The 13,229-nt window shown below is 39.1% G+C and overlaps 1 non-coding gene across 1 annotated transcript; it reads right to left on the bottom strand.

Moving 5' to 3' along the window:
- Positions 1 to 12,856: 12,856 nt before the first annotated feature.
- On the bottom strand, positions 12,857 to 12,928 carry TRNAH-AUG (transfer RNA histidin (anticodon AUG)). Its single transcript has one exon. It is a non-coding gene; the product is annotated as a tRNA-His (tRNA).
- Positions 12,929 to 13,229: the final 301 nt, after the last annotated feature.

Genomic DNA, 13,229 nt, shown 5'->3' with positions numbered 1-13,229 from the left:
ATCTTTTCCCTTCATTACACTGATATTATTCTCTTCTCATGGAGCCTCTGTTCTTTTGCAGAAATAGAAAGTAAAAATCTATATAGCAATAATTCATATATAAGAAATAAGGACATTATGATTAAGAGTGTCTAGAAGATTATTTTATATTGTTGCCCCTCCTTTTGCTCAAAGGAATATATGCAGAAAAGTGATATAAACTAATGAATCTTTTTGCAGACCATTCTTTTGAAGAATAGATGTTAAGTTGAGTGGAAGCAGAGAGTTTGATTAAGAGACTGGATAGCGAACTAGTAGTAGTAGTAGTACAGTAAAAAATGATTAACTCTTAGATTGAATCAAATATGAGATTAATAGGAGGAAGCAGGTATAGAAAAAGTCATATAGAGAGCTTGAATGGTTTCCCGGGTAAACTTAGTAGCAAAGAAAGCCTTCCAACATAAGAGATGGAGGAGAGCCAGGTTCAATCCCAGGGTCAGAAAGATCCCCTGGAGGAGGAAATGACAATCCACTCCAGTGTTCTTTGCCTAAAACATCCTATGGACAGAGGAAACTAGTAAGTTACCGTCCATGAGATTGTAAAGAGTTAGACATGACTGAATGACTGAACATAAGCTCATAGAGCTTGAAATTCAGGTGGACAATGGTGTCATTTTTAAAGATGGGAATGATGATCTCTAACAATTAATACTGTGATGTACATTCTTAGTCATTAATTAGTGTAGCCATAATCATTTACTTAGAACTAGAATTCATTTACTATTTATATACTCAGTATACATAGTTTCCTTTCATAAATATTTTTACCAATGTAAATTCATAATAACTGCATGTATTAATATTGGTTTTACTAGACCCTAACATGTTTGAAATATTATATATTTGAAGTATGGTACATGTGATGGTTAATTTTATGTTAACTTGAATGGAGTAAATGATGGTCATAAAGTTAGTCGGTAAAACATTTTTTCTGGGTGTGTCTGTGAGAGTGTTTCTAGAAGAGATTAGTATTTGAGTCAGTAGACTAAGTAAAGTCTATGATGGAAATGTAGTGAGCATCATCCAACCATTTGAAGGCCCAAATAAAAGAAAAAGAAGGAGTAAGGACCAGTCATCTCATTTCACAAGCTAGCAAAGTAATGCTCAAAATTATCCAAGCCAGGCTTCAACAGTACCTGAACCTTGAATTTCCAGATGTTCAAGATGGATTTAGAAAAGGCAGAGGAACCAGAGATCAAGTTGCCAACATCCACTGGATCATCAAAAAAGCAAGAGAATGCCAGAAAAACACCTACTTCTGCTTTATTGACTACACCAAAGCCTTTGACTGCATAGGTCACAACAAACCGTGGAAAATTCTTTAAGAGACTGGAATACCAAACCACCTTACCTGCCTCCTAAGGAATCTGTACGCAGAAGAAGCAACAGTTACAACTCGATATTTAACAACTGGTCCCAAGTTGGGAAAGGAGTATGTCAAGGCTGTATATTGTCACCCTGCTTATTTAACTTATATGCAGAGTACATTATAAGAAATGCTGGGCTGGATGGAGCACAAGCTGGAATCAAGATTGCTGGGAGAAATAACAATAACCTCAGATATGCAGATGACACCACCCTTATGGTAGAAACTGAAGAAGAATTAAAGAGACTCTTGATGAAAGTGAAAGAAGAGAGTGAAAAAGTTGGCTTAAAGCTCAACATTCAGAAAACTGAATAAGATCATAGCATACAGTCCCATCACTTCATGGCAAATAGATGAGGAAAAGGTGGAAACAATGTCAGACTTTATTTTTTTAAATTTATTATTATTATTTTATTATTATTATTATTTTTACTTTACAATATTGTATTGGTTTTGCCATACGTCAACATGAATCCACCACGGGTGTACACGTGTTCCCTGGGCTCCAAAATCACTGCAGATGGTGACTGCAGCCATGAAATCAAAAGAAGCTTGCTCCTTGGAATAAAAACTATGACCAACCTAGAAAGCATATTAAAAGTCAGGGAGACACTACTTTGCTAACAACGGTCTGTCTCGTCAAAACTATGGTTTTTGCATTAGTGATGTGAGATCTGGACTATAAAAAAAGCTGAGCACAGAAGAATTGATGCTTGTCCACTGTGGTGTTGGAAAACTCTTGAGAGTCCCTTGGACTGTAAGGAGATCCAATGAGTCCATCCTACAGGAGATCAGTCATGAATGTTCAGTGGAAGGACTGATGTTGAAGCTGAAACTCCAATACTTTGGCCACCTGATGCACAGAACTGACTCATTAGAAAAGACCCTGATGCTGGGAAAGATTGAAGGTGGGAGGAGAAGGAGACAACAGAAAATGAGATTGTTGGATGGCATCACTGACTGCAGGGACATAAGTTTGAGTATGCTCCAGGAGTTGGTGATGGACCAGGAAGTTGGTGATGGACTGGTGTGTTGCAGTCCATGGGATCACAAAGAGTCAGACACAGCTGAGCAACTGAACTGAACTGAAGGGCCAGTTTACTTTTTGCTCGGACTAGGACACCCAACTTCTCCTGCCTTTGGTCACTGTCACTCCTGGTTCTTGGGCCTTTAGATTCAGACTGGAACTTATACCTTTGGCTCATCAATTCTTAGATCTCTGGATACTTACTGAATTATACCACTGACTTTCCTGTTCGCCAGTTTGCAGACAGTAGATTACTGGATTTCTTGACCTCCATATCCTTAAGAGTAAATCCCTATAACACATCTCTTATATCATTACAGAGAGAGAAAATTTTTATTAAATCTAAAAATCAGATTGATTTTGTGTGTGTGTGTAAAGTGTGAGGAAGCCACTGAAGTCAAGAAATACTCTATACTTGTATGTGACAAAATTCTGATTCTGTTTCGTTAAAAATGTTGACTATTTCATTTCAATGGGCTTTCCTAGTGGCTCAAACAGTAGGAAATCTGCCTTCAATGCAGAAGACTCGGATTCAACCCCTAGGTCTGGAAAATTCACTGGAGAAGGGAATGGCAACCCACTCTAGTATTCTTGCCTGGAGATTTCCATGGACAGAGGAGCCTGATGTGCTACAGTCCATGGAGTCACAAAGTCGGACAGGACTTTCCACTTTCACTTTTCATTTCAATAACTATGCTGTACCCCCAAGTCTGCCAGAAACTATGCTCAGTAACGAGCATGCAAAGATGAAAAACAATGTGCTCTACCATCAGGGAATTTACTATCTAATTGCATAAAGAAACACATAAACAAATAATTTTGAGAAAAGCAAGGGCTAACAGTGGAGAAGGAAATGGCAACCCACTCCAGTATTCTTGCCTGGAGAATCCCATGGACAGAGAAGCCTGGTGGGCTACAGTTTCAGGGAGTTGTAAAGAGTCAGAAATGACTGAGGAACAAAACACACACACCAAGCACTAATAAGACACAAGCTCAGAGCAAGGGCACTTATCCTAGTCCAGCAGATCAAGAATATCTTTATGGAGAACACACTGTCTAATATAAATCTTAAATGTAGGTAATGAGTTAGATAGGTAAATATTAGGAGCTATCATGTTTTAGGCAACAGAAAAATATGAGCAAATGTAGGTAATTGTAAAAGACATAGGTGTGTTTGAGGAACCAATGACATATCTATAGTACTGTAACTTGAATATCAAATTGGAACAGGCTGGATTATTAGGCCAGGGAAGCAAGCCAGGACCGTGATTTAAGTGACAGGTTGTATGCCATGTAGATGATCACAATAGAGCCATAGCCATGCTAAAATAGAAAGGTCAGTTTCATGTTGTAGATAAATCACTATGGCAACAATGCAGACTGGATTTTAGGGATGCAAGTCAAGGGACATGGCTTTTCTTTGCATTCAATAAAGGAAATAAGCCCAGGTTAAAATGTGACAGATATGCTGAATCTTATATAGTTGAATAGTTTTCATTGAGATGCTACAATATATAACCTATTACATATCATAAATATCTATATAAATATAAACAAATGGAGAAACGTTTCAGATGTGATGGTATAAAAAAACTTACAAGGAGTTTACACAGAAAAAAAGGATTGCTGAAATCATGACTATTTTCAACCAAATTTCTAGTTGTCTCTTTTCCACTTAATTTCTTAGGATAGAGGACGTGTGTGTGTGTGTTTCTTTGATGTGTTACCTTCATTCTCAGAGCAGAATTTCCCTGGACAAGGAAAGAATTTTGTATGCATCTAGGAGAAGTACTAAACACCTAAAAATTTCAGCGAGAATTAATCAAACCTGTAAAAATTAACTTTTCTCTGCAAGTAAATTAAAACATGATAAACCAAGGTAATAAGATATGAATGTAGAAATGTCAGTAGCTTTGGAATAAAGTAGTTTGGTCATATTTCTGAGAAATGACTGTCTACTTAATTAATTTTATTAGTATAATAAAGTAATGGTGATCATATATCGTTTTCATTTAACTAGATTTGGGGGCATCCACATTTAAAACATTCAGATGTAAAATATTTTGAAGGAGGTTTCAGATGTAAAACTAAGTTTCCTTCTCACAATTAACCCATTTGCTGCTGTTTCTTACTGCCTCTGCTTCCTAATATTCTGCCAAGCCTGTGAATTTTGCTGCAGCTGATTTAGTCTTCTTTTTCTTGTTTCACCATCAATATTTTACTACAGTATCTAGATTGTTTCTCAGCTCTAATTTTGCTAATTGTTACAGTTTTGGCTTCCTCTTGGATTCTAAACTGGACTACTTCAAATATTTAACCCCTGATTACATCCCTTTTCAAGATAGCCAGGATCACCCGTATAGAGGCAAGAATAAGGCATTAGTATGAGAGTTTGTGTTTGTGTGTGAGTGTGTGTGAAGTTACCATCATTCTTAGAGTGCTTGAATGGAAATTCATAAGTGTTCTCTCAGATACGAACTATAATAACTCAAAAGATCACTGAAAAAATAACAAAATCTGTGAAACAAACACCTGCTTTTACAATTTTCTGAGTTTTAAAATTTCCCCTCTTGAGCTTGACATCCTGGTGTGAAGTGCCCTAGTTTTGGGGAAAAATAACTCAGCATTGACTGTGGAGACATGCTGCAGATTTTTGTCTTAAATCTTCACAGTCACTGAGTATTCTTTTTTTTACTCCAGAGAAGAAAGACAGACAATTCACTAAGTGGAAGTTATCTTTTTCTCCAGTTAGAAACCAATGCTTAACCAGTGAAACAAAAGCTTTGCAAATATACTCCTCATAGTGCTAGAAATTTAATAACATACTATAGAAACAGCTTATTTTTTTTTTATTTAAAGTAAGTAATGTTATGTTTTATTCTAATATTTTGTGCTTATTCTTGAATGGATTGAGGAGAGCTGGAAATAAGCCTACTCCACACACTATTATTAACTAGGAAATAAATATTTATTTCCTTTAAAAGGTTAATCTCTTTCAGTCTCAATTTTATTTTCTATAAAATGTATATAGGGATAATTATAATAATTATAATAAAAATAATAGTATCTACCTTCTATTGTTGGAGAAGGAAATACGGAGGAGCCTGGTAGGCTACAATCCATGGGGTCGCAAAGAGTCAGACACGACTGAGCGACTTCACTTTACTTCACTTCACTTCACTTCACTTCTATTGTTATGAAGAATAAGCAAGAAAGAACTGTTAGTGATATGTTTTTCATAAGGAAACATTTAAGAAGTTTTAGCAGTTACTAACTGGAGAAGGCAATGGCACCCCACTCCAGTACTCTTTCCTGGAAAATCCCATGGATGGGGGAGCCTGGTAGGCTGCAGTCCATGGGGTCACTAAGAGTTGGACATGACTGGGAGACTTCACTTTCACTTTTCACTTTCATACATTGGAGAAGGAAATGGCATCCCACTCCAGTGTTCTTGCCTGGAGAATCCCAGGGATGGGCAAGCCTTGTGGGCTACTGTCTATGGGGTCGCACAGAATTGGACACGACTGAAGTGACTTAGCAGCAGCAGCAACAACCTTAATTGAATACTACATCTTGCGGAGGGAAGGGGGGTTCAGGATGGGGAACACGTGTATACCTCTGGCGGATTCATGTTGATGTATGGCAAAACCAATACAATATTGTAAAGTAATTAGCCTCCAATTAAAATAAATAAATTTATATTTTAAAAAAGATAGCAGTTCACAATGACATTAATGTGATCCCACCAGCAAAAGTCCGAGTAATCCTTCTTCCTCTAACTGCACTAATTTCAATCAATGTTGTCAGTCCCTCCTCAGGAGAAGGATCAAGAGATGATTCTTTCTAAAACCAGTAAGCCAAAAATCAGTTATCTAGTGACAGGAGCTTGCCTCTGAGGGTTACAAATACTGAGAAATCAATAAATAGCACTGGAAAAATATTGTGATGGATATTGCTAGTTTCAAAATTAATCATGTTTAATGTTATTTAATAACACTGGTGATTTGATTCTCACTGTGGGTTAAATTTCTGAGTGAAACATTCCTCTCGCAAGACTATATTACCTACCATTCAAAGATTTGAAATAGCAATATACTATGTTATTATTAAATCTTCCTTGGTGGCTCAGATGGTAAAGTGTCTGCCTGCAATATGGGAGACTAGGGTTTGATCCCTGGGTTGGGAAGATCTCTTGAAGAAGAAAATGGCAACTCACTCCAGTATTCTTGGCTGGAGAATCAGATGGACAGAGGAGCATGGTAGGCTATAGTCCAAGGGGTCAGAAAGAGCTGGACTTGACTGAGCGACTTCAGTTCAGTTCAGTTCAGTTCAGTTCAGTCGCTCAGTCATGTCCAACTCTTTGCAACCCCATGAACCGCAGCACGCCAGGCCTCCTTGTCCATCACCCACTCCCAGAGTCCACACAAACCTATATCCATTGAGTCGGTGATTCCATCTTATCCTTTGTCATCCCCTTCTCCTCCTGCCCTCAATCTTTCCCAGTATCAGGGTCTTTTCAAATGAGTCAGCTCTTCGCATCAGGTGGCCAAAGTATTGGAGTTTCAGCTTCAACATCAGTCCTTCCAATGAACACCCAGGACTGATCTCCTTTAGGAAGGACTGGTTGGATCTCCTTGTAGTCCAAGGGACTCTCAAGAGTCTTCTCCAACACCACAGTTCAAAAGCATCAATTCTTCTGCATTCAGCTTTCTTTATAGTCCAACTCTCACATTCATACACTACCACTGGAAAAACCATAGCCTTGACTAGAAGGACTTTGTGACAAAGTAATGTCTCTGCTTTTTAATATGCTGTCTAGCTTGGTCATGGAGTAAGCATTTTTTAATTTCATGGCTGCAGTCACCATCTGCAGTGATTTTGTAGCCCAGAAAAATAAAGTCAGCCACTGTTTCAACTGTTTCCCCACCTATTTGCCATGAAGTGATGGGACCGAATGCCATGATCTTGCTTTTCTGAATGTTGAGCTTTAAGCCAACTTTTTCACTCTCCTCTTTAACTTTCATCAAGAGTCTCTTTAGTTCTTCTTCACTTTCTCCCATAATGGTGATGCCATCTGCATATCTAAGTTTATTGATATTTCTCCCAGCAATCTTGATTTCAGCTTGTGCTTCCTCCAGCCCATCGATTCTCATGATGTACTCTGCATGTTAGTATTAGCCTATTCATTATCTATTGGCTGCTATAGAAAATAACAACCTCCATAATGGCCACAGACTAAGTTCAGCATGTTTGTGTCAAAAGAGTCTTGAATTACACCTCACCTCTAGCTTTTGTTCCCACCCTGTCATAAATTGCTGCCACAGAGTGGAAGAAGCAGAGAAGTATTTTTTCTAACTGGTGTTGAAAGATATACTTAGTCTAGAACAAAATGAAATTTTGATAATGTGAGCTAAAAAAAAAAAGCAATAAAAAACACAAAGCAAAAATGTTTCAATCTTTTTTCTTTCACTTCTTTGCTTAATGAGCTGATTTTTCATTTTTCTTTTCATCAACCACCTAATTATTTTCATTTCAGATTTTATGATTAGTAGGAGGAGGAAGGTGGAAGTATTAGCGTAGTCATGTCCTACTTTTGCCAACTCTGTGACCCCATGGACTGTAGCCTGTCAGGCTCCTCTGTCCATAGAATTCTCCAGGCAGAAATACTGGAGTTGGTAGCCATTTCCTTTTCCAGAGGATCTTCCTCACTCAGGGACTGAACCCAGGTCTTCTGCATTGCAGGCAGATTTTTTACTGCCTGAGCCACCAGAACTGTTCAATTTTGTTTTTTTCCAAGTGAGAATACTTTTGAGAGTGAAATGAGGTGCTGTCAGTAACTGTAGAACAGGTATAACTATGTCTGATATGGGGAAACCAGGACATTGGACCATCTGTACCTAAGGAGCTATATTCCAGTGTTTGACGTTGTTCACCTATTATATTCAGAAGAGCCTCTGGATTACTTTGAAGTCCGCTTTCTTGACTCATCTACTTATTATATCTGTTAAACAGGTAAGAGTCTGCCTGTTATTACAACTCAGGCTGAAACTGAAAAACTAGTCAAGAGGTGTTCAGTATCATTGATTAACCTACTCATTACTCAAAGGAAAAAAGCACTTTTCCTTTGATAATTCATTGCAATATGTTATCATAGCAACATTAAGAGCAACCTACTACCATTTCTTTCCAATAATGACAGTAAGACTAGATCTTTCAGACATTTAATCTGATAATTATATACCTTTAAAACTTGAAAATAAGTTACATTCATTACTGAAATAGAATAAACTATCACTATGAATTACTTGAACTCGTGTAGCCTTCTACAAGCCAAAGATACCTATTTCCAGGGCAATACAATAAAGAAAACACAGAACCAACATTTCTCAGCTATTATATGTATGAAAACTAAAGGACCAAATAATGGTGGGTAGGTATAAACCTAAACATCTATTATACAGTCAACATTACAATAAAGAAAAAATCACCTCTACAATATCAATGATTCCTAGTAATCTTTTCTCTACTTACAAATGTCCATAAATATTAGATCATTTCCACAAAAACCCCAATTAGAATATACACATTTATTAATTATACAGTTTACTCTTCAGTTCTGTTCAGTTCAGTTCAGTCACTCAGTCGTACTTGACTCTTTGCAACCGCATGGAATGCAGCACTCCAGGCCTCCCTGTCCATCACCAACTCACACTCATGTCCATTAAGTCGGTGATGCCATCCAACCATCTCATCCTCTGTCATCCCCTTCTCCTCCCGATGTCAGTCTTTCCTAGCATCAGAGTCTTTTCAAATGACTCAGTTCTTTGCATCAGGTGGCCAAATTATTGGAGTTTCAGCTTCAGAATCAGTCCTTCAAATGAATATTCAGGACTTTTTTCCCTTAGGATGGACTGGTTGGAACTTCTTGCAGTCCAACGGATTCTCAAGAGTCTTCTCCAACAACTCAGTTCAAAACCATCAATACTTCTCTGCTCAGCTTTCTTTATAGTCCAAATTTCACATCCATACATGACTACTAGAAAAACCATATCCTTGACTAGATGGACCTTTGATGGCAAAGTAATGTCTCTGCTTTTTCATATGCTGTCTAGATTGGTCATAACGTTCCTACCAAGGAGTAACAATCTTTTAATTTCATGGCTACATCACCATCTGCAGTGATTTTGGAGTCCCCCAAAATAAAACCTGTCACTGTTTCCAATATTTCTCCATCTATTCGCCATGAAGTAATGGGACCAGATGCCATGATCTTTGTTTTCTGAATGTTGACCTTTAAGCCAACTTTTTCACTCTCCTCTATCATTTTCATCAAGAGGCTTTTCAGCTCCTCTTCACTTTCTGCCATAAGGGTGGTGTCATCTGCATATCTGAGGTCATTGATATTTCTCCCAGCAATCTTGATTCCAGCTTGTGTTTCTTCCAGTCCAGCGTTTCTCATAATGTACTCTGCATATAAGTTAAATAAGCAGGGTGACAATATACAGCCTTGATGTACTCTTTTCCCTATTTGGAACCAGTCTTTTGTTCCATGTCCAGTTCTAACTGTCACTTCTTGATCTGCATACAGATTTCACAAGAGGCAGGTCAGGTGGGCTGGTTTTCCCATCTCTTTCAGAATTTTCCAGTTTGTAGTGATCCACACAGTCAAAGGGCTTGGCACAGTCAATAAAGCAGAAGTAGATGTTTTTCTGGAACTCTTTTGCTTTTTTGATAATCCAAATGATAGTGGCAATTTGACCTCTTGTTCCTCTGCCTTTTCTAAAACCATCTTGAATATCTGGAATTTCATGGTTCACGTACTGTTAAAGCCTGGCTTGGAGAATTTTGAGCATCACTTACTGGCATGTGAGATGAGTAATTGTGTGGTAGTTTGTGCATTCTTTAGCATTACCTTTCTTTGGGATTGGAATGAAAACTGACCTTTTCCTGTCCTGTGGCAACTGCTGAGTTTTCCAAATTTGCTGGCATATTGAGGGCAGCACTTTCACAGCATCATCTTTTAGGATTTGAACTAGCTCAACTGTAATTGCATCAGCTCCACTAGCTTTGTTCGTAGTGATGCTTTCTAAGGCCCACTTGACTTCACATCCCAGGAAGTCTGGCTTAGGTGAGTGATCATACCATCGTGATTATCTGGGTCATGAAAATCTTTTTTGCATAGTTCTTCTGTGTATTTTTGCCACCTCATCCTAATATCTTCTGGTTTTGTTAGGTCCATACTATTTCTGTCCTTTATTGAGCCCATCCTTGCATGAAATGTTCCGTTGGTATCTCTAATTTTCTTGAAGAGATCTCTAGTCTTTCCGATTCTATTGTTTTCCTCTACTTCTTTGCATTGATCACTGAAAAAGGCTTTCTTTTCTCTCCTTGCTATTCTTTGGAACTCTGCATTCATTGTGTATATCTTTCCTTTTCTCCTTTGCTTGTTCTTTCTCTTCTTTTCACAGCTATTTGTAAGGCCTCCTTGGACAGCCATTTTGATTTTTGCATTTCCTTTTCTTCGGGATGATCTTAATCCCTGTCTCCTGTACAATGTCACAAACCTCCATCCATAGTTCATCAGGCACTCTATCAGATCTAGCCCCTTAAATCTATTTCTCACTTCCACTGTATAGTAATAAGGGATTTGATTTAGGTCATACCTAAATGGTCTAGCGGTTTTCTCCACTTTCTTCAATTTAAGTCTGAATTTGGCAATAAGTTGTTTATGATCTGAGCCACAGTCAGCTCCTAGTCTTGTTTTTGCTGACTGTATGGAGCTTCCCCATCTTTGGCTGCAGAGAATATAATCAATCTGATTTCATTATTGACCATCTTGTGGTGTCCATGTGTAGAGTCTTCTATAGTGTTATAATAAGAGGGCGCTTTAATGACCAGTGTGTCCTCTTTGCAAAACTCACTAGCTTTTGCCTTTCTTCATTCTGTACTCCAAGGCCAAATTTTCTGTTACTTCTGGTATTTCTTGACTTCCTACTTTTGCATTCCTGTCCCCTATAATGAAACAGACATCTTTTTTGAGTGGTAGTTCTAGAGGGTCTTATAGGTCTTCATAGAACCGTTCAACTTCAGCTTTTTCAGCATTACTGGTCAGGGCATAGATTTGGATTACCATGATATTGAATGGTTTGCTTTGGAAATGAATAGAGATCATACTGTCATTTTTGAGATTGCATCCAAGTACTGCGTTTTTGACTCTTTTGTTGACTATGATGGCTATTCCATTTTATCTAAGGGATTCTTGCCCACAGTAGTAGATATAATGGTCATCTGAATTAAATTCACCCATTCCAGTCCATTTTAGTTCGCTGATTCCTAAAATTTTGATGTTCAGTCTTGCCATCTCCTGTTTGAGCACTTCCAATTTGCCTTGGGTCATGGACCTAACATTCCAGGTTCCTATGCAATATTGCTCTTTACAGCATCAGACTTTGCTTCTTTCTCCTGTCACATCCACACTGGGTGTTGTTTTTGCTTTGGCTCTGTCTCTTTATTCTTTCTGGAGTTATTTCGCCACTGATCTCCAATAGCATATTGGGCACATACTGACCTGGGATTCATCTTTCAGTATCCTATATTTTTGTAGCTATGTTCACCTGGAGTGGTGGCTGCGTGGTGCTGGAGTGGCTGTGAGGATATATCCCATGTCCAAGGTCAGAGAAACCCCAGCAATACAGTAGATGCTGGAGCAGCGGCTGCATGGCACTGGAGTGGCTGTAAGGTGATACTCCATGCCCAAGGGAAAAGAAGGAGCCCCAGCAAGATGGTATCAGGGGCAAATTTGAGTTTAGAATGAAATCCCATTCCCACCAGAGACGCTCAGACGCTCAAACAAACCTTGTGTGCACCAGGACCCAGGGACCCTACAGAGACTCAGACAGAACTGTTTTAGCATCTCCTATCGAGGTACTGGTCAGCAGTGGGCTGCCACAGGGACAGGGTCTTTGGGTTCAGCAGACTTGGGTATGGCATAAGCAGTCCTGGAGGAGGTCATCATTAACCCCACCATAGAGTCAGAACTTACACAGAACTGGGAAATACACTCTTGGAGGGCACAAACAGAACGTTGTGTGCACCAGAGCCCAGGAGAAAGGAGCAGTAACCCCACAAGAGACTGACCCAGACTTGCCCAGGAGTCTCTAGCAGAGGTGTGGGTCAGTGGTGGCCTGCTGCTGGGTTGAGGGCAGTGAGTGTAGCAGTTCATTCATGAGATCTTTTGAAGGAGTTCACCATGATCTTCATTACCTACACCATAGTTTGAAAGTGAAAGAAAGTGAAAGTGAAGTTGCTCAGTGGTTTCCGACTATTTACGACCCCATGGACTGTAGCCTACCAGGATCCTCGGTCCATGGGATATTCCAGGCAAGAATACTGGATTGGGTTGCCATTTCCTTCTCCAAGGGATCTTCCCAACCCAGGGATTGAACCTGTGTCTCCTGCATCATAGGCAGATGCTTTACCATCTGAGCCACCAGGGAGGCCCTCCACCATAGTTTGGCCCCAGGTAAATAGCAGGGAGAGAACACAGCTCCACCCATCAACAGAAAATTGGATTAAAGATTTACTGAACATGGCCCGGCCCATCAGAACAAGACCCAGTTTCCCCCTCAGTCAGTCTCCCCCATCTGGATGCTTCCATAGGCCTCTTATCCTTTTCCATCAGAGGGCAGACAGACTGAAAACCAGGATCACAGAAAACTAACCAATCTAATCACATGGATCACAGCCTTGTCTAACTCAATGAAATTATGAGCCATGCCATGTAGGGCCACCCAAGAC

Source organism: Capricornis sumatraensis, chromosome 23 (genome assembly GCF_032405125.1).
Source record: "Capricornis sumatraensis isolate serow.1 chromosome 23, serow.2, whole genome shotgun sequence".
Taxonomy (NCBI): domain Eukaryota; kingdom Metazoa; phylum Chordata; class Mammalia; order Artiodactyla; family Bovidae; genus Capricornis; species Capricornis sumatraensis.
Note: the sequence above shows the minus strand (reverse complement) of the source record. Positions and strands in the feature narration are given on the sequence as shown.